This window comes from Vanellus vanellus (genome assembly GCF_965231255.1).
Source record: "Vanellus vanellus genome assembly, chromosome: Z".
In the NCBI taxonomy this organism is placed as follows: domain Eukaryota; kingdom Metazoa; phylum Chordata; class Aves; order Charadriiformes; family Charadriidae; genus Vanellus; species Vanellus vanellus.
Window position 1 is genome coordinate 78,972,346 of NC_138908.1, and position 26,697 is coordinate 78,999,042.

Here is a 26,697-nt window from a genome sequence, read left to right on the forward strand (position 1 = left end):
AATGTATCATAGGATGAAAATGCTTGTAGTTTATCCTAAGACGAAGTTTGGGGGAAAACAGCAAATGGTGCAACATCCAGCTTCCAATTTACAACACTATTACTTTATTACCAATCAATTGCAGGAACATTTACATTATCTAGAGTAAGGGAGGGTTGAGAATCCACTAGACCCATTAAAATCCAGCTGATAAAAGCAGATGCTCTGTAAGCACTGCAAGAGGCACTGTACAATGTGGTGCAAGGATGTGTAAAAGTTTCTAGCAGGGCTTGAGGATGTTGATGCGGCCCATTAACTGAATTAGCTTTGCATTTATGGGACACTGCAGCTGCGCTAATCAGCCATCCCAGAATGAACTAGCTCTGCAAGTAAACAACCGGTGTCTCTGGTTGATAAACTTATTGTCTGTAACTTAAAATTAGAACAGGAAAAGATAAACCAAATTCCACAACATTTATTCTGGCATAAGCTGGTATAAGCTATACCAGTAAAAGGATTTTTTTTCTTCCAAGAACTTTCAACATCTTAAAGAACAAATCCTAGTAATCACATTTGCTCACTTGTAGACAGTTTTAAAGCACTAACAGGTGATTATAAAAGTAGAAGTGTTAAAAAAATACCTGCTTCTTCTGCTACTAAGAAACAGGATGCTATAGTAGTGTCACAGTGGCTGGTTGTTAGCTTATGGACTGATTAATGTGAAGTAACATTTGACAGTGAGAAATGGTCTAAGATGTCTACACCCAAGAGTTCACAGAAGCATAGAATGGTTTGTGTCAGAAGGGACCTTCCATGATCATCTAGTCCAACCCCACTGCCCAAGTTCTTCAAGAGCTGGCCAGGGAAACTTCTGCCTTCATGGAGATAATTTTAATCTTTAGAAATTTTAAGAGGCTGGAAGCATGCCATTGTTTGAGCAGGGCACAGAGGGGTGACCAGATACCTGCAGACCACTTTCCTTGATGTCACAGGCACAATAATGGAAAACTGGTAAGGGACTTGATTAATAAAAAACTCAAGGCTAGATATACAATTAATGCCAGGCAACAAGGTTGTGTGGAAAATAAGTCTGTTTAACAAAAGCCTATTTAATTCTTACAGATTGTTTGGCTGATAAAGGTAACAGTGGGCACGTCACAGAATTAAACCAGCAAGTATGACAGAACAAACTCAGCTCTCACTATTAGCAGAGCATGCACTACACATATTAACAACTGCCAGCATCCTCCCTGGATGTTTTCAGCAAGCTTCTGCAGGATCAGTATCAGGCTCAGATATGTTGAACCGTCTCAGCAATCTGCAAATAAAAACAAAGTCACTGTAGAGAAAATGTTTTGTGAAAAAGGTTGGAGGAATGGAAAATAACAACGGTGTTAAGGTGGTTGTACAGAGCAATTTCAGATTCTGGTCACATGAAAATGCATAACCTTTTTCCTACAGCCAGATTACAAGGTGACAAAACTTGGACCAAGGGCTGCAGGAGGCACCTACAGAAGAGGGTCTGTCTCCAGGCACGCACTGACTGTAAAGGATAATCAAACAGTCCAACATGAATTCCCAGGATGATGCTGAGACATGAGGGACTAATGCAGCCCATGGATGTTAAGAATTTTAAAGACGTGGGCTGTATGAAGGCTAGACACAATGATATCATTACCCTTCCTGCCTTCAATGCCATGAATCAATGAATGGCACCTATACCAGAAGGGCTTGCTTCCACAACTGAAATGGCAACTCTTTCAAGTAAAAATGTTGCTGAAGCCTTGCTTCTGCATGCATATTAACACAATTAAGGCACTGGATCCCATTTATAGACAGCATCTTTATGAGTTTCACCCCAAGTCTAAATGCAACAGCAATCCCTGGTACGCCCATCCAAGGGCAACATCTCTTGAGAAAACCCCACTTTGCATCCCATCTTTTTAACTGTTCCAGCATAACTAGTCAGAATTCCTAACTCACTGCAAACTCAACTCAAACCTGAAAGTCAAGCTCGGTTTCTTCTCACAGAGCCTCTCCCTTACAGAGTATGGGTACAACTGGGTTATGTTGTCTCTCTGAGGCTACTGAAGTATGTGTCAAAGAAAGGTAGTGCTGTTGAAGCAGGTGTTGGGTGAAGGCTGTAAGAACAGCTTGCAGAGAAGACCCGTATTTTTATTAGACCAAGGGGTGTAACTGGGGGAAAAACAGGCACAAGGAAAATAAAACTTCAGACTGAATTGTGAAAAACTGCTCTGAACTTCAGCTCAGTTGGATTAATTGTCCAATGAGTCTGAGGGGCAAGGGCTGGTTGTGTGGAAAGTAGAAGACAGCATTAGCAAGAGAGAAGATATGCTGCAGCCTGAGTTTGTGAAGAATAGAAGGTTTTCATTTCTTGTCTGCAACACAGAAGTAGAGCAGGCTTCTGAACCAGGAACAGGGTGATACTCTTAACACAAGTGGTTTCCCCCCACTCCCAAACGTGACTGGCAAGTGGAACGCCAAAGCACCAGAACAGTGGTTTCCAGCTTGTGGTATGTGAACTGCAGGCTATTTAAGAAATCTGCAGTAGATGACTATGAAAAATGATCCTGAAGTAAGCTTAGACATACAGTCTGGCAGGACTTGCACCTGCACTGGATTATTCTTTAGTAGTTGGAAAACTGAAAAGGTTGCAAATCCTTCTAACAGCAGATAAAAGACCTGACACAGGCAGTTGGTTGAATTTGCCTGGCAGGCGCGGTCAAGCCTTTGCTGTGTTTAGTGCAGGGTCTCTTCTCCACGCCTGACGTACTGAGTATTTGGAGTAAGGGCCTGTCTCCCTGAGCCTTTGTCCATTTGTTCCTTTAGCTCTCCTCTGGAAGCTTTGGCAGTGAAAGATGCCATTTTCTCATTTATATTTACTGCATGTACAGCAGAGAAGAGTATACAATGCTTTCGTCCTGGTATCCTTGTTTAATTTTCTCCTATTCCAAATGCTCCAGGGCTGGATTCTGTGTGATATTCGGAGACACATTACAGCTGGCACCACACCATCTGACTATAGCATCCCAAGAGCTCTCAGCCTTTGTTGTTGCATGCTGCACATCAAATATCCATCTTAATTAGCAAAGGATTGCCAAGTCATGACGAAAGAATGCTAATAATACTGATTAAATCTGCACAGATTATGGAGCCGCAGACATGTTTGTCACAAAGTGTGTGAAACTTTGTTTAGAGCTATAATTTCCTCCCCCCAACAGCAACAAAGCAAAATATCAACAGCTGCCTCAGAAAAATCAACACTACCTGTGCACTGTTTGGTCTGAGTTTCAATTTAGCTCAAAAGGACCCTCTATCTTATTGCAGAAAGATGGGAACAGGGACGTCTTGCTGCTCCTGAGCAGTAGGAACTGTCGTAGGTCCTGCCCATCTATGTAATAAATACCAAGATCAGCCCAGAATGCAGGCCACTTAAATCTGTCTGAGAAGGCAGAAGCATGAACACCACTGATTAATTTTCAGATACTGCTTAGGGTAAAATGAGATTTGATGCCCTCTCTACTTACATGGAGAGCATGGGGTCAAGGGACAGAGGATAAGCAAAGGGCAGTAAAGGAAATAAGACCACAGCAAAGATGAAAAGCCATGGGATGTATCACTGGAAGCACCAGGGGCAGAACAGTCTGCTATCTGCTGCCATCACTTTCACCAACCCTGGCTGCTCAGCAGAGCACCAAGCAGGGACCAATTTCCATATAGGCTAAACAAGCCCTGCCTTAAAACGCCAGGCCTTACAAAGAAGGGATGCCAGAAGGTACAACTGCTACATTTCAGGCAACCAGGGGTGCTTCACAGAATGGGAAAAATGCACAGCAGGAAAAAGCCTAAAAGGCAAAAGTGTGTGTTTTTTTTTTTTTTTTTCCCCTGGCTCACAACCTGAAAGTCCTCATTCTGTGGAGTCAAGCAACCTTCCTTTCTTGCCATCTGTCCTATGACTGTTCAGTTTGGGTTGCCAGAAGCTGCACCAAGTGTTCTGACATACCTCTGCTGACCCATCCCATTGCCATTCTCTGAGTCCCTAGCATACTCTCCTTGACCTTTTCTTATTTTAGTGCAGCTATTGTTTCTCCTTGGATTCCTCCATGTCAATGGGGTGTCTCCCTGTGTCCAGCCTGGCAAGAGTGTACCACTTAGAACTAATGTAAGCGCAGAACTGGTTTCCATTTCTTGACCACTCATTGGTCTGAGCAACTGTGGAGAGAGAATGTGAAGCAGCCTTTTGATTCTCTACTCATGTTGATTCTTTGGGATATCAAATATATCTGGGGTGAAGACTGCAGGAGAACAATAGCCAGAAGAAGGAACAAGGGAGCTCTAGAAAGCCCAGAACCTGTGACCGCTCAACTTCATCTGCCACTGGAGACACCAAATGGTAACCTGGCAACCTGAACAGAATTTAATCTGTGACATAAACTACTCATAATCAGTCCTGCCAAAACCCTACAGGGCAGAAAATAAAAGCCACCTTAAAATAAAAACTTAAAAAAAACGCACCCCACCCAACCAAACAAAAAACTACTGGTTCGGACTGCTCCCAGCGAAAGAGGAACCAAACCACGATTCTGAACGTTCACCCTGATCCGAAACCCACCCCGCCAGGGCCCAGGCTGCGCCCGGGGGTGCTGAGCCTCTGTCTCCCTTCGGTCTGAGAGTACGCTGAGGCGGAGCCGCCCGTCCCCACTGACAGCTCTTCCCGCTCGACCTCCGCCGGCGCCTCAGCCCTCCAAAGAGCGACCCCAGGAGCGGCTGCAGCCTTTCCCTCGGGGCCTCCCACGCCGACGGCCCCGCGTTGAGCCGCGTTCCCCCCGGGGATCGGGCAAGCCCTGCGACCCCTCAAGGAGACGCTCCGCGTACGGCCACTCCTCAGCGCAGGCCGTGGGCAGGGCCAACTGTCCCTCTTCCGCCGCGCGCGCGGCGGGAGGGGGCGGAGCCCCGGTCACGTGAGGGGGAAAGGGGGAAAGAGGCCGGCTTGTCCCCCGCCCCGCCCTGCTCACGTGGTGCTGGGGTAGGCGGAAGGGCCGGTGGATGGGCGCGCGCCTGGTGGTGTGTGAGGGGCGAGGCGCGCGGGAAGGCGGCGGCGGGGGGGGAGGAGGCGACGCGACGCGACGCGTAGCGGGTGGGGGGGATGTTGGTCGTTAGGCGAGGGCGCCGTGCCGCGTCACGTCACGTGGCGAGGGGAGAGGCCTCGCGCGCGCGTGGAGGAGGAGGAGGAGGAGGAGGAGGAGGAGGAGGAGGAGGAGGGGGCAGGGCGCGAGGCACGGTCACGTGACAGTGGTGGGCGCCGCTGCTGCTTTGTGAGCACATTGGGCAGGTACCGCGCGCGGGGGAGGTGGAGGGAGGGAGGCCGCGCGTGCCCGCGGGGTGAGGTGAGGTAGGGAGGGGGGGGGAGGACACGATACCGGGAGGGGGGATGTGCGTCTCCCTCTCTCACCGCCCGCCCCACGCGCGCGGCTGTGGGCCCGCGCGCCTCCGCCGCCCAACGGTCCTCGGGCGACCGTTGCTCCCTCAGAGGCCTGAGGCCCCGGGATGGGCCCGCCGCCGGCCCCATCCCGGGGCCGGTTCCCCGTCTCGGTGGGAGCTTTTGTCCGCCTAGTGCCGCCCCCCCGGCCGCGGAGGGGTTTGGGGTTGGCGGTGTGTGAGGGGAGGCGGCTCTGTCCTACTTTCTCCCGGCGGCCGCCCCGGGGAAGGTTCGTCCTGCCCTAGATTGCGTCCGTTCCGTCCCCCCATCCCCTTCCTCAGGGGCGCTGAGTAGGCCGTGGTTACCGGCAGCAGCCGCCCTGCTCCTGCTTGGGTTTGTTTGGGGAGGGAAGGGGAGAGTCCACCCGACACCCCCCAACCCGGTGGGTGCTGGGAGAGGTGGGTTAGCTTTCTCCGTTCGAGGGAGAGGGTCCTGCAATCCATCCTCCTTGTTACTCATCTCCTTACAGCCGGGGGTTTCTCTCCTGGCGGGTTCCTGCTTCTCCTGGCTTTGTGGGCTGGGTGTGTGTGAAGAAAGGGGGGGTGCAGCTGGACCCCTCAAAGAGGAAGGGGAGCTGGTGCTCCCCCCCCCCCCCCCCTCCCCCCCGAGTGTGGCTTTGGGCTCCTTCCTAATCTCGAGTCAGGCTGAAGGAGGGCTGATAGCACGGGAGGGGAACAGGTGGGTGAGTAACTATTGATTTGTGCCTTGTGTAGGGCTTCCATGTTTTCTTTACCCATCTCCTTCCTGGGTGCTCCCCCACTGGTGGTGAGGGTAGGGCAGCCGTGTCACAGTCACAGTGACAAAATTCACTGACATCTTGGCAGCAACAGTAGGTTACTTGAGGACATGGTGGTGAATGAACTGTTCTCTCTGTTAACCTTCTCTACCTAGTCCTTTGTCACCCCTGATTATGTGCGGTTGCTGACAATTGGAAGTCAAGGCAGGGCTTTGCTATTGGGCTGGCTTATGTTGCATCTAAAAGCAAAAAAAGAAAGCTCTTTGCTTGCTGCTGTTGCTGAAGAAAATTACAGCAGAAAAGTGAACAGGTAGAAACCCGTCTGCAAGAAACTGGTTGTAGAAAGGGACCTGGTGCACCTTTGAGCCTGATGCCAAGGATCTGAACTCTGTGATGTGAAATAGATTTAAAAATATGTGCTGAAATGTCTGCAGTGCTGTTGAATGCCACCTGGGAGCTGCTCAGGGTGAACCTGGTTTGAAGCTTCTCTCTTGTAGGTGTGTTAACATCAGGAGCATGGACGTGCAGAGCCCTCTTGGTTGTGTTCAAAGGAACACACAGTCTTGTGGAGCAGAAACTTCAGGTTCAGTGTGGAGCTACGTAAGGGGAAGCTTACCAGGGGCCAGCCCGTTTCATCTCTATCTACCAAGCAGCAATTGGTCCCTTGTCATCTCAGTTTGGGTGAACGCTGAATACTTATAATACAGAAGCAGATTAAGGTGATAGCCTCTGGGGCGGTGGTGGCTGGTGAAATGGAGGGGCTGTCCTGGCATGAGAGCAACTGTATTTTTCAAGGAGAGAAATTGGAGCTGGATGTGAGTGAAGGGAAGGGAGGGGGAGGACGTGCAGGCCTGGAGGAGCAGCACTTGCCATTGAAACAGAGCCCTTCACAACAAACAGTGGCGACTCAACCTTCTCAGGCTTTGCTTTTCTAATATTTACTAGGCACTTTTAGCAATTCCCTTGGTTATATCACGTTCTCTAGTGGCATCTGGGTTTGGATTCCTACCTGGCTGACTCAGTATTTATACCTGAGCCCTATCTCTCTGTGGTGGTTTTGACCTAACTTGTTTAAAGAATTTATTTTTAACCTTACACTAGGTAACTTGAAAGCAAGCAAGGCTAAACCACTTTGCAGCATTAATGATGTTTTGGAACTCCTGGAGGGTTACATGGAGAAACTAGATTAACTGGTGTAAAAGAATTTTGATACTGAGTCTGGAAAATGAGCCAGCATTTGTGTTTACAACCTCAACAGTCTTGGTAACTTAAAGGAGGGAGGGGAGAATTGGGCAAGCTCTATTCTGCTTTGTTCTAGTTGCAGTTTTACCAGCGTATTGATTAAAATAAAGTGTTTATAGTAACAAAAACAAAAGCATAGAAATTCAGAAATTTAGGCTGTTTCACTTTTGTTGTTTTGGCCGATCTGCAGGAAAGCTCCTGGTGCCATGACTTGCAAAAGGATTTGACCATTCGAGGGGACTTCGGAGTTACAGACTCACCAGTGAAATCTAAGGAAGCTAAGGGAAAGCCCAACAAAAAAATCTTGTCTGTTACCAGAAGCTATTATTTTTTTTATTATTATTATTCCAATTTTTAAGCTACCGTTTTAGAACTTAGAAGCAGGTTTTTGATGTTTTATGTGTCTTTCATGGATACTTTCATGTGATGCTTTCTTCATAGAATGCCATTTTTTTGTATGTTTCGTATTTGTTATGAGTGTCCCCACTAGTGGTACTAATCGTAGCAGAATAGTACACTGATGAATAGTGCTTGAGAAATGTATGTATCATAAACTGTTAATACTCTGTTAGTACTACTATCAATACTAATTATTATTAATAGGAGTGTTTACTTGCAATTTCAGTAATGTTTAGTACCAGTACTTGAAACATGTTCTTCATGAAAGAGCAGGAATACAACTTTGTCTTTTAAAAATCTTTTTATTTATTTTTGGCTCTTATTTGGTTAAAGCGCACAAGCAGGGCTCTAAAGACCTGTGTTCTGTTGTTGGGTTTGCAACAGCCTTGTATGACCTTAGTAAAAGAGAAGCCAAGTGACTTGTCCCCTTTAGAAGATGACAGATTAAAGACACTCAGTGTTGTATTTGCATACTTCCAAAGTATTGAATGGAAGATGCTGGAGGAAATACAAGTAATAGCCACTTCAGTGTTGTTACTCTGCTGGAGCTTGTTGTTGAATTTTATTGTTTTCTGATACAATCTGCTCATTTGTAGCCTATTGTGTCCTGTTTGCTTTTCAGAGAAGACCTGGTTCGGACTTGTACTGTTTTTCATATGACTTCCCTAAACAGGTTACGTTCATTAAACTGAGAGCCAGGTTGAAAGATTGAGAAGTAGCTCCTTTGCAGTTACTTAATGTTCATATTTTACAAAAATCGTTTCTCAGGTTTCTCTGTTTTGCTCTAACACGAAAGTCCACTCTGTTTAATTTTGGCCATCTAAACTGGCAATTTTTCAGAATTTCCCACCCGCCCGGGGCTCCTGCAATCCCTTTCACAGGTGTGGTACCTTCAGCCCTTTCCCCTCCACTACTACTCAGTGCTGCAAAGAGTAAACAGTGACTAAAGACAGATAGATTAGAGGTGATACAGTCTGATGCCTAAGGTCTCATGGCTTGCTCAGCTTGCTTTTACTACATCATAACTATTTTACTGAGCATATTGTTTTATTTATGTTGTCTCTAGATAGTAAAACTTGTAAGATAGGTTATGTGAACAGCTTTGTGTCGTACCCTTGGATGGAATTTTCTCTACTCTTGGTTCTTTTACTCTTGGTTCTTTTGAAATTCCTTTTTTTTTTTTTTTTTTTATGTGTCCAGCTGTGTTTGTGAAAGCTGCAAGATACTGTGGCTTCTTTTCAAGGTAAACTTGACAAGCTTTTTTTCCTCTCCCTCCCCAGCTTCTTAAATCACTCTTCTAACAGATAAACCTGGAGGAGTCCTTAACCTAGCCCAGTGTAGCATTCTGCATTAAAAGCAATGAAATGTTTCCCATATTGAGAGAGAGCTTTGATCTTTCTTGAGACTTAAAAGTTTGCCTGAAGTCATACTCCTATGGTGAACTTCATGGTTTTGTTTTTTTGCTTTATCATACAGGGAACACAGTTTATTCCAGATGTGCAGAAGATGCAGGTTCAATGGAATTTGTGTTACAGAATCATTTAGTATTTGAATCCAAAGTTAAATGAAGAAAACACAAATACGTTCTTAACGTTCAGATTTGAATCATCAGGTTGCACTGTTTTTAACCTGTTTTAATGGCAAGGGAAGTCTGTCTTAACGAGGGAAGTCTGTCTTAGTCTGTTAGGCAGCCCCGTGGTTGAAGGTGTAAAATTTGAATTCAGTAGCTGTGATCATATTCCTAAATATTTTTAATGGTTAGCTGTAGAGAGAGGAAGTCTTTTTTCAGTTTTTTTGTGTGTGACATAGGCTTTATCTAGAACACTTCAGCTGTATTTCTTATGGCTAGAATACTGTTCCTGGAAGTAGAATGGTGCTTTAGAGACCATATTGAGATTGCTTTTGAGCAAAGGAAAGGAATTTTTTTTTTTTCTACTGCATTTGTTTTGTTAAGTGTTTTGAGAATGGTGGATGTGATAATATAGCATGAAGCATATGGCTTCTGAAAGTTGTTTTTTGTTTCCTCTTTCTCTTTGGTTTTAAATGTTAACTGAATCATGGCTGTTTTATGGTAAACACTTGACTGATATCTTGTATTATCGCATTGTCCATGTATCCCTGTATTTGAAGGCTGTTGCTGATTTCTTTTCTTTCTGCATTTGCATTCTTCCTTGATTTCCAAACTTGCATGTTGTCTTAGATGCAGTTTCAGCAACATGAATCTGAAAGGAGTACTGGTGCCAAACCTTGCTCTGCTGTCAGGCTGTACATTGTATTATTGTATTTGAGAAATTCTGGTCCATGCTTTTGATGGGTTGTACCCCAAGGGACAGATGTCTTCTGTTCCTGAGCTTTTATTTCAATTTTCAGTCATGTGTTCTTCAGATCACTGACTTGTGATCCATTTTGAGACTGGCATAAGAAAGGCCTAAGTTACTGACGTTAACTTTGGGTGACTAAATGTGATGAGGGGGACTGGTACTACACTTGCTGGTCTTGTGCTTTACTTTCTTCTATTAGCCACTGAATGAATTTCTGAATGTTTTGAACATGGGGTAATTGCCAAGGGGTAGCTGTCTGAAATTCAGTTTAGAGAAAGACTGAAATAGTGTTATGAGCTTGGTGAAGGCATGTTAATGAGTATGCAAAAGTAGGGTTTTTTTCAGTGTTTGAGAAGACTTTGTGGTTTCTGATACACATCCTCAACTTGTTGGATTTCTTTGCTGCTTCTTGATGTCTGGATAGCAGTCATGCTGAGGAACCTTTCTTTGCATCTTAAGAAAAGATGCTTATTATCTTTCTTGAATAAGAAAGATATAACTGTGTTATAACTGCCAAGTATAAAACTCCTTGCAACTTTGTACCTGTACTCCAGTTTTCATTGTTTACCGGTTTTATCTGTTGATGTAGTAGCGTATGGTGCTGGATTTAAAGTCCCAGTGACTTCTGTCCTGCCTCATTTAATTGAAGATAGACACTCACATGGTTTTCTTTATGTGACTGTCTGAGCAGAAATGCTAGAGCTTAAGAGTTGTCCCTAATGAAGCCTGTGGAGCGTTTTTGATAACAGCTTTTCTGTTACAGGACTTCCTTCCCTTTGTGCTTCCTTTAATCACAGACTGTCTGAGGTTGGCAGGGACCTCTGAAGGTCATCTTGTCTCCCATGCTCAAGCAGGGCCATCTACAGCAGGTTGCCCAGGACTGTGTCTGGATATCTTTTGAATATCTCCAAGGATGGAGACTTCTCCACCTCACTGCACAACCTATGCCAGTGCTCACTCACCCTCACAGTAAAAAAAAGCATTTCCTGATGTTCAGAGGGAACTTCCTGTGTTTCAGTCTGTACCCGTTGCCCCCCCCCAAAAAAAAGCTTTCTTCTCTAGGTTAAACTACTTGACATAGTCAAATATCTAGTCCTTCAGGCAAACTCAAGGCCGTATGTTCTTACATGCCTGTGAGAAGGAGGTGGGTTAAGGATTGAATTTAGTAGGGGTGGTGTTAACAGTAGTTCATGACTCTGGAGAGGTGGGTGGGTTTGGGATATGTGTTTAGAGAAAGTACTGTGAAAATGTACTAAGATGCATATTTAAAATCCAAGTAATTTCTGTGCTTGCAAATAAGGAGTAATTGTCTGTCTTGGCTCTAGCTGAACTGAAGACTATAATTGAGCAGTTTTGTAAGGGAAGAAACAGGTTAAACATTTGATTCTCTTGATACTGATAAATTGCCCAAGTCCTGTATTATGCTCTGTCTAGGAGCTGTGTCGATTGTAAATGGTGGTTTCATGTGCATAAGGCATTTAGGAGAGGTTTGGCTGAGTTCTTATTGTACTTCTGTATGTTGAGGAGTTCATAAAATGAAGCTTTATGCATCAAAATTTATTTTTAAAAGTACTTTTTAATGAGAATAAAGCCAAAATTTTGCAAATTACATGAGTCCTAGTAAATTAGAAGTGAACTGGTTCAGCCTATTTTTTCCTGTTCTTGCATATTTCCCTTTCCTCCCAAATTCCCAGGATCCCCAGCAACTATATACAAAGGTTAAAATAAAGTTAGATGGTTAAAATTACTTCATAGTTAGGGATATTGAATCTGAGAAGTGCTGGGATGGCTCTTTTAGTACTGTCCTCTGAAGTGAAACATCAGTGAGATTTAGTTTCTGCTAGGAAACCTACCTCAAATGATATATGACTTATCTCCCTCGCTGATTCTGTTGATTGCTAGGGAGTGCTTTTGAGTACTGCAGTCATGGGAGAGAAGGAGCGAAAATGTGTAATTTATGTATTTCTTCTCAATAAACAAATCCATTAAAATAACAGAAGGCATCCTAACCATTTCACTAGTTATGAAATGACCTATTATAAAATACGAAGGGCAAGAACCGCAGAACCATCCCTTTTCAGTTGATTTTAATATCTAAGCAAAAATGGAGCACAAAACCATGTTGAATGATGCATCTTGCCTTGCAGGCCAGAACAAGCAGGTTTTGAACATTAAGTCAGATTGTGCTAAGTAAAACTTCTTCCACCTAACAAAAAATGAGTAGCTCTTTGGGATTCGAGCTCAATGTAGGAGAGAACAAATGGAAGAGTTTAGCAACTGGAGTTGTCATTGTTTTTCTCACGCGGACTTTAAGTAGTTGTGGGTGGCCAGGAACTGGTTTTATGGTTGTAGGTCCCCTTTATTGACAGATCCTGATTGAAAAGCTGACACGCAACTCTTGCTCCCTTTCCAGTTGCTCTACACTATTGAAGAAAAGTTAGAATAATTTGTTAGCTTGTTCTTTTGATGGTATGCTCTCTTTGTAACGCAACAGACAGGTCTTGATGCATTACATAGAGGGAGAGAGGCAGAATGAGTTGCCTTGGAGGAGCAGGAGAAGGATGTGGGTTGAGGGTAGTTACAAGACAGGTTTGGGGTGGGGGGAAGAGTTTGGTGTTCTTGATCTAATATGATGGGTTGCTACTTTGATTTGTTTGTTCAAATTATCCACAGTCTGGCTCATAGCAGCAGAAATCAAGTAATTAATGTTGGAGAACCTTAGGTGTGTCTTTACAAACAAATAGAATTCTTGCTTTAAAGAACTGCACTGAAAGTGAGTAATGAAATAACACTGGGAATGATGGGCTCTAGTGGAATACTTGGGATGAGGAAGGGGTCTCTGGTCTCCGTATCCCTTTTAGCTGTTAAATCTGTGTGGTGAATTATTTGACACTGCAACTATTTCAGTCTTTTGAACTGGTTTTGCTCTGTTAGGGTGTAGCAGCTGGGGCTTTCCTAAAGCGAACTGGAAAGTTGCAAGATTGTATTGTACCTTATTTTTGCTGGTATTCCTATAAATGTGCATTTGTTCTGCATTTATAGGTATGTATAGTGCAGGATTGATGAGTTGCCTTTTTTCCCAGAAGTTTGTGTATGAACAGACATGCTGTGAAATACTGTGAAAGGTTTTTTTTAAGATCTCTTCTTTTTTTGAGGGAGAAATATTGAAGGGCAGGGCGATAAGCTATCTTGTTAGGCACCCTAATGGTTGTGAAAGTTATCTCTGTTTAGAGATTCACTTAGTCCTTCTGTTGAATAAAATGGGACCGTTACCACCTTTTGTATTTCCTGAAAAATCTCAGTTTCGGACTTCTCAATTTCTCTGCCAGGTGAAGTAACTGCACATAAGCATAACTCAAACAATGTGCTAAACTTTGCTGAAATGTGTATCTGAATACTTATTTTGCTACAGACTAAAACCATTCAGCTGAAGGCAACATGTAAGAAACTGAAAATAGAGCTTTACGTTAGGTTGCTTTATCCAAATATATGTTTGGGTATTATGACTTTATCACATTTTATACTAGTATGGTATTTATGGCTAGAGAGGTGTGGAGTGCTGCTTTCTTGAAATCTTAAAGACCAGCTTAGAAGAAGTGATATACTTAGCTCTTCCAGGACTTCCAAAGCAGTTCAGCCTCTGAGATGTATTGAAGCTTGTTGAAATACTGACCTACAGTATTTAGCCTCTACCACTCTTTTCCAGAAGTTGTATATATTTTTAAATGACCCAAATTTCTAGTTAAAAGTGGAAAGATGCCCTCAATTTACTTTTCTAAAAACTGTATAAAATTAAGGTTTTTATTAAACTTTGGACCAGTTAAAAAAAAAAGCTCCCCAAAAGCTCATCTTAAAGAAGATGCTGTCAATATTTTCCAGTTGTATTTAAATCCAAAACATCACAGCTCCAAGCGACTCAAGATTAACCCAAACATTGTCATATGTTCCTGGAACTTAGGCTTTCTAGTCTTTTACAGGAATTGGGTATCTAACTAGAGCTCTGGAAGAGTTCAGTCAAAGAAATATTTGTTTACAGCATGAGAATTTCAGATTAACATCAGTGTTCTTCTGACTTTTAAACAACAACTTGCATATCAGTCATGTTAAAATCTCTGCTGACAAGCAAGTTCCAGATAAACATTTATTTATTTTTGGTTGACTCTGAAGTGAAATTACAGCCTGTTGTGGATCCACGTTAGTATGGAAAGTTGACTTTTTCTGACTCACCAAGTTCAATCCTAGTTTTTTTTTTTTTCCCTCACTTAATGTCTTTGAGTTTCTTGGGCTCTTTGTTTTATTCATTTTTTAAAATTTGATAGGAATTGTGGTAATTGAACAAAAGTTTTTGTTCTCAAATGTGCTTGTGTATTAGAATAAACATTAAAGTTGAACTGATTGTCCCTGATATGGAAGGCCTTGCTTTTGGTGCTTTGTGTTCTGGGAATTTTCTGTATTTTATTCATTGTGTATATAACATTTGAGAACTTAGAATGGGTTTAAGGGAAGTTATGTCTCTGGCTTTGGGAATGAGATAATCTGTTTAAACATGCTCTTTCCTTCCGTTTCATCTTTCTCTGGCAAAAAAAAATCTGAAAAGAAGACAAAATGCTTTTCTTGGATATATTTGTAATTCTTCAAATGGACTTTCATGAATAAGTGGAAGTAAAAATTCTACTCCTTGAAGTTGCTGTTCTCAGCAGTTGCATGTATAGTCAGTGACGTTTAAGTGCAGTGTATTGAGAGCTCTTTTATTCCATTCTATCAGTCTCTTGCATTTGATCCTGAAAAGAAATTCCTGTGATGTAGTTGTGATCTCACAGTAACTTCCATGACAACAAATCTCATGGCAAGGTTCTTTTGGGATATCAGAGCTGAAGTCATGCTAACACCTCCTGCTGTAGAGTTTTACAGCATAGCAACAAGGTTGGTAAGTATAATTTTTCAAATTTTAGATGTGGGAAAATGGAGGGACCAAAAGGACAGTACCTACTTAGATGAGGCTTATATGCTTTCAAAAAAACACCCCAAGCCCCTGCAGAACTGCAAGTTTCAGTGTCCTGAAGGTGAGACAGCGAGCAGCCTTTTAGTAGTTTAGTTTCTGCTGCTTGCTGCTTTAGGTAAATTCTGCCCTCTTAACTGTGCATGTTTTTTGTTTTTTTCTTATCAGAGGAGACATGTAGAATGACAGGTTGCATTTTTCCTTTTACAGTTTTTTATTTTCACTCTATTGTAGTGAATCAGGTTCTTCTTACTGTTCTTCAAAAGCCATGTTTTGGGCAGTGTGCTCATTGAACTTGAAAAACAGTGTATTCATATGTTAAATTGAGAACACATTTAAGGAATCATACTGTTCTGCATTTTAAACTTGCCTGCCATTGGTTTCTCTGTGTGATCTTGGCTTTTACAGCAAGTGTGCTTAACAGTCCCCTGTTGTGCTAGAATTTTTAAGTAACATTCTGTAAATGGCTGAAAATTATTATTTTGATTAAAAAGCTGTTACTTAAGTTAGTAAATGTAATTTTAAAAACTTTCAATACTTTATCTTGGTTATCCCTGCTCATCCTTTGCTTGAGTTCTGTGTACGTACAGCCTTTTGGGTTGCTTGAAGAAAATTGATGTTTACAACATGCCTTCTGCTAAAATGGTTTTAAAGATTGTCATTGCCAAACTATTTGTTCAGTGACTTTTTTATAGGTGCAGTATGATCTCTAAAGCTGATACCTGTAATGGTCTAATGCTGTTGCTAGAGCTGAACACTGCAGCTAGCAAAAGGTGCAGTCTCAGAATTCACATGTGTACTGAGGGTGACATGCTGTGTTTAATACAAATAAGCTAACTGTTTCAGAAACTAAGACATGAAGAGTGCGAGTCCCTTTTCTTTCAAAAGTGAGTAAATTCATCTTGCAGCAGAGTGCTTGGTATTTCAGACTAATGGTAAAATAGACAGGTGACTAATATCTTCTTTGGATGTTTTAAAAAACAGGTTTTGTTCTTCGACATTTTAATAATGCCTTGCACAGTTTGTAAACCCAGCATACCTCTGTGGAATTGGGCTGTTAAGTTAGTACAGTGTAGTAATGAATAACCCAGCAGAATACAGCAGTATGTTTAAAAGGGAATGTAAGCTTTAAGAAAATAAGTAAATAAATTTCTGTGAAGAGGAATTTCTTAATGGTCTATCAATAGGAAGGAAGTTTTGAAGAAAAACTTTATATGCTTATTCAGATTTCACAGACAAAAAAAAAGATTCTTTGCACTTTTCTTCAGTTTTATTATAAGCTAGTCTGTCAGAAGGAAACGGAAGAGGAGAGTGAGAACCTCCTCCTGACGGCAGAAAACGTGTGGCAGCCAAACAACATTAAAGTCCAGACTTGCAGAAAAATGTAGAGATGTGGAGGCTAGAATGGTGGCTGTGAGTTTTAGAAGAAGCCTATGGATGGTTCTCCTCCACTTATGTTGGAGAGAAAATAAATGCTAAATTAAGGGAGATAAAACTTTGGGCAATTTGACGTCATATGTGAGCAGCTTGTCTCTTGGGTATCTTCTTTAAAAAGGTTAAGAAACTAACTAAGAAGTGGGAGATGAATTTCATTTTGCTTGACATTAAACATGACATGTTATGCTTGACATAAGAAGAGCCTGGATGACTTTATTCCTACTTTTAGGTTTGAGTTCTGTGGGGATTGTCGTGGTTTGGACTGGACTGGCCACTGAATGAAAAACAGGTGCTCTCTTGAACCTGTATCCCTTCTCTCTCTCAGAGAAGGGAGAGAAGAATGAGAGAGACTTATGGATTGAAAAAGAAACTAACCTACTTTAATGAAATATTAATAATAAAAAGAAAATATAATAATATCAAAAAGGAAAATAATGAAATAGATACAATATATACAAAACCAGTATCGACAGTCATGTCACCAGCAGGGACTGGGGAAGTCTCAGACTGGACTTGGCAATGGACGGGAGCTTAATTCTGGATCCGGATTCAGGAATGCACAGATCGGGATCAAAGGCAGAGAACAGAGGGAGTCCTCCTTGGACATTGGCCACTGAAGAAAGAGGCTGACCCCTTTGATCCCTCAGCTTTTACACTAAGCATGAGGCAGATGGGATGGAATACCCTGTGGGTCAGTTTTGCATCACCTGTTCTGTCTGCTTCTCCCACAGGTGTGACCCATTTATGCTCTTATTCTTCTGACCCTCTAACTTGGTACATAAAAAGTTAGCTGGCCTTGGGTGCTATGGCAACAAGTATAAGCAAGAGCCTCTCTTTGTACCATGCCTTGGCATCAACTATAAACATCAGATGTTATCATTCAGGTAGCAGACACTGTTTGAAGAATTTGCCGTTAATTTCAGAGAATTAGAAGAGGCTTAACTGCAAAGTAAAATCACTGAATAAAGTTGGTTCTGTTTTACCAGAACCAGGACAGGATAGCTCTTTATTTACTTGCTCCTTTTTAGTGTGTTGTATGTTTGAAGTTGTAAAGATTGTTAATCCTTCATCTCTTCGGATAGTTTGGTATCATTTTGGTGTAGATCAGGTAAACATGACCTGTGTAAACTTCTAGAATGATGGAACAAGAGTAAGTGAATCTACATGTGACAGCAAGTTGAGAAGTTGTGATCAAGAGGAAAATAATGCCCCAAATCAAGTGGGAAAGCTTGGGATAAACCCAAGTTTTCTGACTGAAGCAGGTCAAGATTAGGATTAGTTTCAAAGGAAACTAATCAAACCCACTTTGTTTAAAGCTGGAGAAAATGCTAACAGCAGTTGAGACTGTAGAAGGACCAGTCCAGAGGTGGCAGACAAATAAAAGTAATCTGTGGCTTTCAGTTCTCAGTGCTATTTGTGTGGCTGCTTGTCTCTGAGCACTTCAGATGGTGAGCATGCATCATATCTGAGAAGCTGTGGCATTCTGGTGATATTCCCAGTGACTTAAAAAGAATGCCTATTTATAAAAAGGGAAAAAAGGAAGACCCGGGGAACTACAGGCCGGTTAGTCTCACCTCTGTGCCTGGCAAGATCATGGAGCAGATCCTCCTCGAAACTCTGCTAAGGCATGTGGAAAATAAGGATGTGATCGGTGACAGCCAGCATGGCTTCACTAAGAGCAAATTGTACCTGGCAGATTTGGTGGCCTTCTGCTGCAGGGTTACAGTGTTGGTGGATAAGGGAAGAGACATCATCTACCTGGACTTGTGCAAAGCATTTGACACTGTCCCACACGACATCCTTGTCTCTACAATGGAGAGACTTGAATTTGACAGATGGAGCACTCAGTGGATAAGGAATTGGCTCGATGGTCACAGTCAAAGGGTTGTGGTCAATGGCTCAATGTCCAGATGGTGGCCAGTGATGAGTGGTGTTTCTCAGAGGTTGGTATTGGGACTGGCATTGTTTAACATCTTTGTTGGCTTTCCAATGACACCAAGCTGCATGGTGTCATCCACACACTGGAGGAAAGGGATGCCATTCAGGGGGACCTTGACAGGCTTTGGAGGTGGACCCGTGTGAACCTCATGAAGTTCAGCAAGGCCAAGTGCAAGGTCCTGCATGTGGGTTGGGGCAATCCCAAGCACAAATCCAGGCTAGGCGGAGAATGGATCGAGAGCAGCCCTGAGGAGGACTTGGTGGTGTTGGTGGATGCGAAGCTCGACATGAGCCAGCAGTGTGCATTTGCAGCCCAGAAAGCCAACCGTATCCTGGTCTACGTTAAAAGAAGCATGGCCAGCAGGTTGAGGGAGGTGATTTTCCCACTCTGCTTTTGTGAGACCCCACCTGGAATACTGTGTTCAGCTCTGGAGCCCCCAATATACGAAGGACATGGACCTGTTGGAGCGAGTCCAGAGGAGGGCCACAAAGATTGATCAGAGGGCTGGAGCACCTCTGCTATGAAGACAGGCTGAGAGAGTTGGGGTTGTTCAGCCTGGAGAAGGGTCCAGGGATACCTTCTAGCAGCCTTCCAATAGTTAAATGGGGCCTACAGGAAAGTTCGGGGGGGGAGAGGGGGGAATTTTTACCAGGGAGTATAGTGATAGGACAAGTTGTAACAGTTTTAAACTGGAAGAAGGTAGATTTACATTAGATATGAGGAGGAAATTCTTTACTGTCAGGGTGGTGAGGCATGGGAACAGGTTGCCCAGAGAAGTTGTGGATGCTCCATCCCTAGAGATGTTCAAGGCCAGGCTGGATGGGGCTTTGAACAACATGGTCTAGTGTGGGGTTTCCCTGCCCCAAAACTTCTTTAAGGTCCCTTCCAACCCAAACCATTCTATGATTATACCTGACAATAAGTTTGAAAAACGATGCAGCTTCTCGATGTTTCACTTTGGAAAGCTGAACTGAATCAAATGCCCATGAGGTTTCATCAAGATTTTATGCACAGTAAAAGCATAAGATGGTGAAGGATTGAACCTTTAATGCTTCCTTAGAAACTATTGTTTTCCTTCTTCTGGAACTTTATATTCAGATTTGCATGCGTCACTGAAAAAATTAGGTTTTGGTAGATTCTCCTCTTGCCTAAGAAGAACCTTGAGAAATATCATCATCTGGGGATAAAATTATAGAAAGACGTTCTAGAATGTTTTGCTGTATTTAAAAGAATTTATTTCAGCAAGACTCCTGGTTTTCTTTGGTTTTCTGAATATATGAGCATATCACAAGCAGTGATCTGTACTGGTCTTCTTCCCTCAGTATCTAGTTAGTTCAAGTAGGGCTCTGTACAGGTGCAGGAATGATACCTGTTGCTACCAAAACTGAGGCTAGAATAATAAATCTGGTGTCATGAGGTTTTTTACCACATTTTATAGATATGGCCTAACTGATTACTTACTTCATTTGGTTTTATATCACTTGTGGCTTGTAATTTAACCATTGCTTTTTGTTGTGAGTTTTGTAATGTGATCTGATGAGTGTTGCAAATCCTCCACCCCAAAACTTTTTTTTTATGGTGGCATTTTCTGCTTTGTTCCTTTTTGCCAATTCTAGTGTGAATTAACTAGGTGCCCCCCCTTTTTTTTTTTTTTCATGCAGTTGAGTGTGTTTCTGCCAGTGTGAGAATGCCTCTGCTCTTGCTCAGCTATTTTTAGTCCTGTTGCTTGTATCTGTTTCTATTCAAAGAATTCCTTTGGAAGCTGTTCCAGGAGAGTGTGGTTTGGCGGGAGGGAGCCGGAGGGGGCAGAGAGAGCACAAGCACTTGAGTGTGTTCATGATCTGGCACTGAGATGTCTGACATTAAGTGCGGATTCCTGTGTGCCACCTTGTTTACAAGAACCCCGCTCAAAGCCAATTCCCCCTTTTGGCTATTGTCCTGGCTGTGTGGCTCCCAGCTTGTGTTAGCTATTTCTTTCTGTCATGGGGAGTACCTGGGTTTTAACTTGAATCTTTTTAATGGGGTTTGTTTTGCTGTGTAAACATTTAATTTTAGGGGCCGTTTAGATACGGGGTGTTGCATCAGAGTGAATATCTGAAATATGCATTTCTACAGTTTAATAGCCAAAGCTGACAGTTCCCAGTACTCGTCTTTTTTTTCTGCCTATTTTTTTTGTTCTGGTACCAGTTTAATCTGCATTAGGTTTCCTAGTAAGTTTTTTTAAAAGTTTTTTTTTTATTTAATGGCTTTTTTGTTTTCCTTTTTTGCTGTTGCATGAATTCATCATCTTGTGGGTATAGCTAGCTGTTGATTGTAATGATAATGATTGATAGGGGGCTCACCCACTGAAAGTTTGTTTTTTTGGTTTTTTTTTTTTTTTTTTAACTTTTTAACTGTTGTGTCTTACAGTTGGTACTATTAACAAACCGCAAGGCTGAAGTGTCCTTGGTGTATGCTTGTAGCTCGCACTGTATGTACTGACAGAGCCCGAGCTTGAATTGTTTCGAAAGTGTCCTGCTGACACTGTAAGTAGAGGTGTGGGGAATAATGGTTTTGAGAGAAGTCAGTCACAGTTAACAGAGGAAGGTTATAAGTCCTCTGCAAGTTTAGTGGTGTACTTCATGTTTATCTGAGATGTTTTGTCTGCTTAAATATTTTTTTTCCTTGTGGTATTGAAAGCTTAACCAGAGCATGACGTGAGATTATGTCCTTCTATGTATTCTTTGAAGAGAACATCTATAACCTGTTTAATTCGTACTCTGCAGTTGTCTCCTCACCTATATATATGCATGTGTGTGTGCGTGCCCTGAGCTCACCCGGGCTTCTAGCTGACCCTGGAATTCATCTCAGATAGACTGGAAGGCTGTACAAATTCTTACAGTCTGCAGAGGCTTTGCCTTGTGATTTTTTTTTTTTTTTTTTTTTTTTTTTGGTGGAGGGAGCCATCTGAAGAACCTCCAAGTCACCCAGCCCTGTATTCTCAGACGAGTTTGTCTGGATTTCCTCCTTTCATGCTTGTAGGGGCTGCTGTGAGTTTTAATGAGCTGGCAGAGGGAGCAAGCCTTCTCAAGGTGGGGCTGTTGATAGGGAAAGGCTGGATGTTTAAGGGTATTAGTCCTGTGAAAGTGAAATTCAAAGGTGACCAGCAAAAGCATCAAATATTTTGTTATGTGTACAAAATCATTAAAGATTGCTTTTGGTGGTTGAATTGCTTTAGGGTAGTTTGAGTCTCTAGTTTAATGCCCAAAACTGAATGTATATAGATAGTTTAGTGGCTGGGGGAAAGGACCGTGTTCTAGATTACCATAAAATGTGTTAAGTCAGACTGTCCTAAATTTGGTTGATTATTGCCTCCTCTTGTTTGGATAGAAGTGCCTTTAAATTTTTATTAGTGTATTCTTCACTGCTAATTGAATGCTGTCCAAGAGGCTGGGCATTAGGGAGTGTTCCTCAAGTAAAGGTGATACAAGTCTCTATTTTTCCACTGGTGATCAAAAGAAAATATATGCCATAAGATAGTGATATATTCAAGGTCAGTCTGCTGGCAGAGTCCCTTCCTGAGAGTTTTTTATTTTTAAAAATGCCTACAAGGTATTTTTTAATGTTTGGTTTTTGTTGTTGTTGCATGCAGAGGGCCTGACCAGGATCAAGTCTTGCTATACTGGATCCCAGGAAAACAAAATGTGAAACCTCACATTTTACTGATGTTACAATGGTGCATGACTGCTGAAATGCAAGTTCCCCTTTTCCTCATGAACTTGATCCCTATCCCCTGTGTCATATTCAGCAGTTGTATAGCCAAATAGTTTTCCCCTGGATAGGCTTATTCAACTGACTCACTGTTTTGTTTTAGAGGGTTTAGTTTGCTCTTGGGTCAGCTCACTGAATCGACACCATGTGCAGCTGCACCTTAGTCTGATTGAAGGGGAGCAGCAATATTATGTGGTTAAGGAGTAAGGGAGCAGGAATGCCATTTCTGGTGACAGTTTGCAGTTGTGTGGTATTAGATCTGACCTGAAACTTGATTTTAATGGGGTAAGCTGCTTTGGTTCTACCTGCACTGTGGATTGAACTTTGAATGAGTACACAACCAGCTCCCAAACAGAAACTAAAACTCTACTCGTGTTTTTTTGTCCCAAACTCTGCTCAGCCATTCTCCACTTGTGTGTGACTTCAGGAAGGCTGTGTTAGTTCTGGCTATGGAGGGTAATGATTTTTCAACCCTGAAAAACCTGCTAGTTCAGTTTTTTCCTCAGCTGCAATAAACCTTTCATTTTGTGAAGTACTAGTTAATGTTTTTTACAAGCCTCCTAGTTAATGCAGTGTGTAATTCAGTCTGAGTATATGTTGTACCGGGTGACTAGGCTGCTGCTTGCTTTGAAGTTGTAGACACTGCAATGCCCTTTCACTGGATGCTCTTCAGGAAACCTTAGAAGGGAAAACACGGAGGGCTTTACCTTTTCTGTTTTTCTTTGTTTATTGTTCCTTTTTTTTTGGGTGGACAAACACAGAGAAACAGATATGAAGAGGAGATTTGAAATGCTGATGGCTCTTCACCACTGAATCTGGCAGTGATGGAATAAACAGCAAGTATGCTGTGTCTTGGCTTGGCTATTATTTTTTTTTTTTAATCTCCTTAGGCTGGAAAATAAGAGAGTAGAGGACTTGCAAATGCAGGTGTTCCTTTCCTCCCGTAGCAAGAGGAAGTAGTGTGTGCGTGGCTGTGCAAGCACCAGGAACCACCTGTGAGCCACTGTGGTCACTGTGTGCATCCTAACCTGAGATACCGAGTCAGTTGACAGTTTGAGACAGCGTACACAGTGGGCAGTGATGGGAATACATTGTCTCTTTTACTTTGGTAGCTTTTGGGGAGGGTTTGAATAGAAAAGCCTTTTCTATGACAGAGGGCAAGAAATGAGGTCCTTCCATCAAAGATGACAGGAACATGTATTTAATTTTTCCTTCAGGTCTTAGAATGTCAGGACAGGCCAGACCTTTAATTAAAATGTTCCTCAGCAGATAAACATACTTCAAAAGTTGACTTGCTGTTGCCCCATCTTCACAGCTTCCCCATGATCCCTGCTTCTCAAAAATAATTCCTATTTTCTATATATTATATTTCTATGTGGACCAGTGCAGACCCCCCCTTTTTTTTTTTTTTTTTTTTTTTTTTTTTTTTTTTGTCTGGGTCATGGCAACAATTGTGGTCTGGTCTGTGTTATGGTCTAGTAAGGTCCTCTAGTTCTGATTGTCCCAAGAGTGGTGCTTATATAGAAAATAATGTGCAGTTAGTCTAACTGGGGCTCTGTTACTTAAAGTTTCATTACAGTCAATGGTAAGTGCAGGTCCTTGCAAAAATTTGGCTTATAATTAGTTAGGACAGGGAGCAGGACTTAATATTCTTTTTGCATGTGGAAGTCCAGCTGGTTGCTATCTAAAATGCCATTCTTCTTGGAGGAAGGCAGCAAAAGATTAGAATAGTGACTTTGTAGATACTGGTGTCTGAAACATAAGGTCAAGTCCTCTGAATCCTCTAGGACATTCACTGCTTTTTGATTGTCTAGAATCACCCAGGAGTGTTTGTTGTCTTCTGACAGCAGCAGAGCTGGGGTAGGTTTTACTAACTAGGTTTTTAGTAGTCTGAAGATTGCCTTGGTTGTGTGAAAGATAAAGCCCTAGGTGGAAGTCAGTTAGGCTTTTCTGATTTTAGTGTGATTGTCTTACTTTTTTTTTAATACCAGTGAAAGTTGAATTTGGGGAAATTTAGATTCCTCCTTCAGAAATTTCTATATGAATAAGGGCGCTTGTTGCCTCTGAAATTTTAATATTTATAAAGAAATGATGAGGGCAGGTCTGCTGGATGTTTATTGGGTGTAGCTAGCAGATTTTGCTTAAAGCTAGGATAATCACTAGTGTGTACTAAAATGTAAAGCACATCTGTTAGGCACAGACACTGGGATAATAGCAAAGATAGATATTGTGAGATTAGAAGATTTTTAAAAAATAATTTTAAAGATATAACTTAACTTTCATGATTGAAACATGTTACCCTAGTGGAAAGCATACACTGTGCAGTTCCCCTTCTACATCATACTTTTGAGAGAGGCTCTGGATATATGACCAGCCTGTGCCTAACTCCAGTCTTCTGAAGATGAGCACTACTTTCTTTTCCAAAACAATGCTGTCTTTTCTTTTATTTCTAAGACCTATTTGTACATTTCTTTGTTGTCACTTGTATGACATTTGCTTAGGAATACTAATCCGTGAAATTAACCTTTTTTTTTTTTCTGGTAATGAGAAATTACTGATTTCTGTAGATCAAGGTATGTTCTTAGCTAAGTAGAGATTGACTTGGCAGAATAATAATTTCAGCTAGCAACTCAATGGATTTTAAGATAGGTGGGTAAGTGTATTCACTTGTTTATTTGGTACACTTTGCTATCACAACTTGAAGTGTAAATGTTAGTTTATACATTTGTGCTGGCACTCTGGCCGCTCCCACCAATCTTCTTTTCTTGGAAAAACAAGATAGCATACAGATAATACAAATTCTCTCTCCTGTGGTGTTCTGCCAGTGATGCAGGTCTGCTCATAGCCATCAATATTCTTCCTATTTACCGTAGATGACTGTAAGATGAGAAGATGAGACGTGAATCCTCCCAGGATCCGTAAGCTCAGGTTCAGTGTTGTTGACTTGGGGCAGTTCAGACACTGTGTAATCAGCTCTGCTCCTGAGGAACATCTGACTCTTGCAAACTCTTTTTCCCCTTTCAAGCAGTAATAAAGGTGGTGAGATTCTTTAGACAACAGCTCTTGAGGGAAGTGCATGGCATCGATGCTTTGCAGACATAATTTTTTTCCTCTGCCCTTTTTCCTCATGCTCATGTCACACCACTGCCATAGCAGTAAAATCTAGACTCATACATGTACAGCAGTCATGCCATCATGAGGCAGTGTCCTGCAGCCTTTTCCCCACCCTGTCATTGTGAGAAATCCTTGATCGAGTAACTTTGTGATGAGAGTATAAAAAAACAATCACACTTTTAAAGTGTTCACAAAGATTTCTACAGTGTTATTTATCACAGCTCCTTGTCCAGAGAGTTAAGAAAATAACTTTCTTGAGACTGCCTCAGGAAAAGAATTGAAACTGCAAATGTTTTGTTCAGCTGGTAGAAGTGAATATTTGACTTCAGAAGGGTTCTTGAGAGTCAGGTGGTATTGCAGTGCGTGGTCTGCCCCTGGAAGTTCAGCAATAGATTTACTGTGTCTTGCAGTGCTTGCCACCTTGTCAAGTCAATTTGTATTCTGTAAATTTCTAGTTTTTCTGACTGCTTTGAGTCTAAAAGGAGTAGATTTCTTGCCAAAGGAAAGTTGAACAAAAGACCAAAGAGAGCATTATGATAGCTTTAAAACCTGCTTTTTGTGTTGATACATGTTCAGTTACTCTTTGATTCTTTGCCTTCCTCTTTTCCTTCTAAAATCCCAGAGCAAAAACCCAACTAAATGTGTAGAATAAGACACGGTATGGAGACTTTGGGAGAGGGTGGGACTTGGTCTCTTTAGGAAAGTTGTGTGTTGAAATACCAATATTTAGGTACTGCTTTTGGAAACTGGAGTAATTGTTGCCATTCCATCACCAGCCTGGTGACGGCTTATTATACAACACTATCTGCTGTTGTAGTGTAGGTCCTTGGGCTAAACTTGATGTAGAGACAGAAACACTAAAACAAACCAAACATTGAGATTTGGGGTGATATTCCTCTTCAATGCCTCTATGGCCTTCCATTTTCAAGCCTACTTATTTGCTTTATGAGAAAGTACTGAAATTTGAATTTCTTAGTGCTTGAGAAGCTGAACATGCTTGAAGTGTACAATTTTCTTAAGCATTGATCAAGAGTTTTTTTTGTGTTCTATTTTGTTTGGGTTTTTTTGTTGGTTTGTTTTTAAAGTAGAAGTAAAGACAACCTTCCTCTGGAGGAACTAGATTACATCAGTGAAAAAAAGGTTTACAGCAGTTTTGTGCCTTTTTTTTTTTTATTAGCAGTGATACTTTTTTTCATGACGTCTTTACACAACAGTTTTGGGAAGTCCAGTCTGTTTAGTGCTTTCTCCTTTTTTGCCAGTGCTATGGGGGTCTGATTCGTT

At 41.9% G+C, this 26,697-nt stretch overlaps 1 protein-coding gene across 1 annotated transcript in view; it reads left to right on the forward strand.

The window, feature by feature from the left end:
* Positions 1–5,035: 5,035 nt before the first annotated feature.
* Positions 5,036–26,697, forward strand: part of UBAP2 (ubiquitin associated protein 2) — a 187,333-nt gene continuing 165,671 nt past the window's right edge. The window contains exon 1 of the mRNA XM_082497959.1: positions 5,036–5,064. The gene's annotated coding sequence lies outside the window, so the exon portion shown is untranslated. The remainder of the gene's footprint in view (positions 5,065–26,697) is intronic.